Source organism: Egretta garzetta, unplaced genomic scaffold (assembly GCF_000687185.1).
Source record: "Egretta garzetta isolate BGI_Z169 unplaced genomic scaffold, ASM68718v1 scaffold336, whole genome shotgun sequence".
NCBI lineage: Eukaryota > Metazoa > Chordata > Aves > Pelecaniformes > Ardeidae > Egretta > Egretta garzetta.
Genome location: NW_009259966.1, coordinates 874,657 through 880,162, shown reverse-complemented (window position 1 = coordinate 880,162; position 5,506 = coordinate 874,657).

Sequence of the window (5,506 nt, the reverse complement as noted above, 5' to 3'; positions counted from 1 at the left end):
TCCTGGCAAGTGCTAACATATCAACCTGTATTATTAATGTTGCTTCAAGTTACCCATCCCCAAACCTGAAACAAAGTGCATCCTTTCTCACTCTTCCACCATGATTTTTTGCAGGTCTTATTTATTATCCAACTAGCTAAAATTAAACACATTAATGAGATTGGCCACTCAGTAAAGAAGGTTGTATTTTAATTCCCTAAAAACTCATGCATCTAGTTCATGTTGAAATGCTGGTTAAGATAAATTCTATGTAGTTTTAATGCATGTTAAATGATTAGAGTAAAACTACATTGCCTTGACTAACACCCAAATGAAAACTAAAACTGCATTATCTTTGCTAGGAATGCACAATAGGATATTTTAATGTAGACATTTTTTTTTCCTAATTTAGCAGTGGCAGCATTTGTAAGGTGATGATAAGTGGTGTGTTCCCTCATGTTGCTCTTGTTTGAAGGAGTTAGTTCGGTTGAAAACATGTGCTTTTCCCACAATATAGTCAAGGTAAAGCCCAAGAAATAAGCCTAGGATCAATGAATTGGTTGGTGGAGCTGAACCGGTGCTTGTAGTCAGAGGAAATTTTTTGTGTGTGTTCACTGTATCTTTTACGATGGTGCTAAGTATCTTAATTTAATTGGGAAGCATTAAAAAATAGGGTTGTATTTACAGTACAGAGCTTGTCAGCACAGTTGCAGATTATAACAGGATCACTGTTCTGCTTGATAAATTGTTGTCTGCGAAGATTCAGAATAAAACCTGCCTCAGTCACAAAGCATAACAACCTTGTGTCTGTGGGTATCAGTACAGATTAAAGACTTATAAAAACAAGTATTTTCTTTTTTTATGAAGTAATATATTGAAAAAAGGCACAAAAATAGACTCCTATAATAAAAGTAAACTGATCTTTAAAAAAAATTAAACATCTACTTAGAACAGAAATATTTCTCTCCCGATTAGGTGGTGTTATTTGCTATTCTTGTTAGCTGTTGAGCTAGTTGTAGGAAAACTGTCACTCATAACAATCCTTTAGTATTTATACAAAACCAGGAAGGGAAACATTATACTCTAGTACCATTGTGATATGAATTTCTATTGCCTAGTGTGATGGTTTTGTCTGGCATAGAGTTAATTTTCTTCATGGTAGCTAGTATGGGGCTATGGTTTGGATTTGTGCTGGAAAAAGTATTGATGATAGAGCAGGGCTCACATGGAGTCAAGGCCTTTTCTGCTTCTCACACCACCCCACCAGTGAGCAAGCTGGGGGTGCACAAGAAGTTGCAAGGTGGCACAGCCAGGACAGCTGACCCCAACTGACCAAAGGGATATTCCACACCATAGGACATCATGCTCAGCATATATAAGCTGTGGGAAGCAGGAGGAAAGGGGCTGCATTCGGAGTGATGTCATTTTTTCTTCCCAAGTCACCGTTAGGCGTGATGGAGCCCCGCTTTCCTGGAGATGGCTGAACCCCTGTCTGCCCATGGGAAGCAGGGAATGAATCCCTTGGTTTGCTTTGTTTGCATGTGCGGCTTTTGCTTTCCCTATTAAACTGTCTTTATTTCAACCCACAAGTGTTCTCACTTTTACCCTTCTGGTTCACTCCCCCTTCCCACTGTGGAGGAGTGAGCAAGTAGCTGCATGGTGCTTAGCTGCTGGCTGGGGGTTAAACCACAACACCTAGTTATAGATAGATTTTTTCAGTATGTTTAGAAAAGAGAAACACCTTCCCATGTGTTTGAGTGATTATTTAAAATGCTATATAACTGCAAGTTTTGGGAGGAAATGTATATAGTTTTTCCTTCTCAATTTTTTCAGTCTCATTTCCTCCCTATTTCATTTACAAACCAGTTTGTTTATTTAAGTTGCCAAAAGAATTTTAAGGAATGTTTGACTAACTTGCGCAGAGTTAGTGGAATTGTGTGTGTATGTGTGTGCATATGTTTTTGTGCAAATTTCATGCTCCCTAAAAGATTTATTGAAAAACTTTAGAGCTGTAAATTCCTGTGGAAGTTTCAGACAATAAGCACTTCACATTTTAGTTGTTTTCTTAATTTATTCTGGTCATGGGACCATAGAGTCATTGCAAAATATGATAGCATTGCTATGTGGTTTTGTTCAGGTAGCTCCATTTTACAATACAAATAAAAATTTCTATGTATGTCAGCTAAAACTAAAGAAATTATGTGAGAAAAGGGTTAATTCACTGAATTCTCAACAAAAGTTGAAAGTATGCCCAGGGAGATAGCTTTTTGTGTAATTTCTTGGTTTTGGGTGCTTCAACTTGCTACAAATAATTATTTCAAATTTTCCTTACTGTTGTAGGTATTTTGCCTTCCATTTTAAAAATAATGTAATCTACATCACTGTTTCATTTGCATTTGCAGTGTGCTGATTCTGTGAGCCATCAAACCACATTTTGTTGCTCACAGAACTGTTTAAACTTGTAGACGATGGGATTTTACCTGGCTGGTACCTCTGTTCTGACCTACTGTAAAAGGCAAGGTTTGAGGGGTTGTTTGAGGTTCCCCCCCTTCCCCTGACCACCTGTGTCCACTAACTAGGGACTGGCTGGAATTGCTGCAGATGATGTGTGAAATAGCCAGCATGTATCCCGTCTGTGTTTGATTGCCTAAGGGGTCACATATACCCAACCAAGGCAGTGTGCAGAATGGGGCAGATAGTTAACACTATTGTGATATAACTGTGACAGGTACAACAATCTCAACAGCAAAAACATCAAAATCAAGGTAAATTTGTTTTGAATAGGATGGAGTTATGTAAATTTGCACAAAATTTCCTGAGTGCTGGACCTCATCTATTTTCTTTCTAAGTCTTAACTACTTTTAGCATTGTACATTGGTAATGTACTATTCTGTATTCACCAAAGAACTGCTAGTGTCTGATATGGTTGCGGCCTTGTAATACTGCACGTCATGTTCCTGATTGCCAGTCTGTGGCAACACAGAGACTGCTAATTGCATGCAAGTAGTGCAGAGTTGCTTAAATCCCCACTTCCCCATCATGGCCTCCGCTAGAGCAGATTGCATCTACTCTACGTAGTAAGTCAACTTTATGCAGTGTGTGTCTTTTGGTTTTGTTTTTTCTTTTCAAATGAAACAATATGAGGACTGTGCTGCAGCTCAGCAGAATGTTGTTTTATAGCATGAAATGATGGCATGTGGAAGCATGTGAAACTGTAAAACTAGATCAGAGAGGTTTTGAGGATTATGTGTTGCTGAGTGAGCCAAACCTGAAGCAGTTGTATCATATTGTTCACCTGGCAGCCTTTAGAGTGAGGAATGTAGGATGTGTGTTTGGATTTTGCTGACGAATCACCTGGTTTATGGCAGAACAATCGAATATGAGAGGATTAACATGCAGTGAGGGTGACGAGGGACTGGGACCCAGGAGTGAACTAAGACATCAACTTCAGAATAGCCGTGGGTCAGCTTGTTTCTCTCATTGTTCCTGCATCCTTCATTTCAGATGATTTTCAGTTTTCAACTACTCTCTCATACTTTCTGCAACAGCCACTTAAGCAACACGAATTTCAAAAGCCTACTAGCCATAGCCATGTGGAAGTGAAAAACTGTATAAATCTCATTAGCGTTCTTGAAAAACTCTGCTGTGTTAGGCAGACATTTGCTCCTCCTCACAATATGGTAAAGAATTAAGAAATGATGTCTTTCTTTTTCACTTCAAGAGCTTGTGTCAGGGTCTTGTCTGAGAGGGGCAGTTAAGTGGTTACACATTTTCTATTTTGATGCAAGGAAATTTGGCTTAATTTTCTTCAGAAACCTATTCTTCCCATACTACAGCACACTGGACACTGAAGAGATTGTCATCTGCTCTTTTTTCCTCTAGCTAGATGTAAGGCTTCATATAGAAGCTTGCAAGGTTGCAGGAAAGGCTACCGGGACTATGGTATGCAAACAGTTTTCAGAGTTTGTTTTTTAGTTTCTTTATTTTGTAGAATGGAAACATTCGATAACAGAATGAAATAAGCTCTGCCTGTCTAAATGAGATTTGGATACACAGTGTTGTTTCTGTATCTTCCCCCTATAAATATGAAATAAATACAAATATTTAATGAGATGCCTTAGCATTTATAAAGGAATGGTCCTTACTTTACATCAGGATACACACCATACAGTCCGACTTTCAAGTTATAAGTTCCTGCTGTTAATAATACCTGTATCTGCAGTGTAATAACACTGCATTCCGTCTTATAGAACAGCCTAGGAGTTTTGATCTAGGAAATTCTAGTGATGTTATTGAAGTAAAACCTGTATGGTAGGGAGAAATTATATACTGCTGTTAAGAAATATTCTTTTTCCCAAAAACATGGTCACTTGGAAAAGCGTCAGAGATTTTAGGCTGCCCTGGAAACTCAGTCATGTCAACAGGAATCTTTCCACTAAATTTAGCCTCATCACAAGCAGTGATTTCATGGTGGGATTTCCTAGTGTAGTTGATTGCAAAATATTATTAAAGGTTATTATTATGAAATTAATTATTGCTTTGAAAATATTTTTTTTTGCCAATGTTCTGAATGTGTTTGCTTTTTGAAGCTGTTGCCATTTTTCAGAATTTCAGTGGTATCAACTCTGTTGCCAGATTTCCGCTGAGACTTGCCAAAAGAGAAGATTTCAAAAGAAAAGGTCTGGAACAGATAAGAGTCCTTGAGATTTACAACCCAGCCATTGGAAAGGCTTTTCTTAGTCATGCTATCTTTCAGACTTTTAAAGAGGATTAATCCATGATTATGAATGAGGTTCAGTAGATGGAAAGAGGAGCAGAAACTTTGCATTGTAACATCTAAGAATGAATCTGTGTTGTTTATTGAACTCAGGTACTGGCAGGGGATATTTCCCTCTGCTCTTAACAGTGTAGGTGACCTTTTCCCATCCTGCTTTCAGTCTTCAGTTTCAACAGATTATATGCTTCTACTGGGAAAAATATTGCCAAATTAATATTTCTGTCAGATGTATATCTTATACATTTATGAAGACCTATATCATTGTTAAGTTTAACTGCAAATTGAAGGTAGCCATTTTCTCCTATTGTTATGGCTTTTCTAAGTAGAATGGAAAACTTCTGATTTGTAACCAAGACTCTAACATTTATATTTATGCCTTTTTTTTTTCTAAATTATATAATTCTGCCTGCAGACTGACTTTCATTTCCAGGGAAAGATTAAGAGCAAAGCAAAAATGTTTCTTCAATATTTTCCCCCATAAAATTAAAAAAAAAAATCATCAGCATAAGTATTTTAATGCAGTTTTTCTGGAATAGTAGTAGAAAAGGCTAAAAAGGCTGAAGACAGTATATTCTTATTGATGCTAACAAAATAAGGATTCTAAAGAGAAACAAGATAACCAAGAGAACTCATAAACATCTTATCAAAATTCATATCAGATCTCTTTAGAACTCTTAGCAGAAATCAATTAGTAATGCTAAAAAAAAAATCTAAGTAATGTTCTTATACTTTAGTATTTTCTTATGAAGA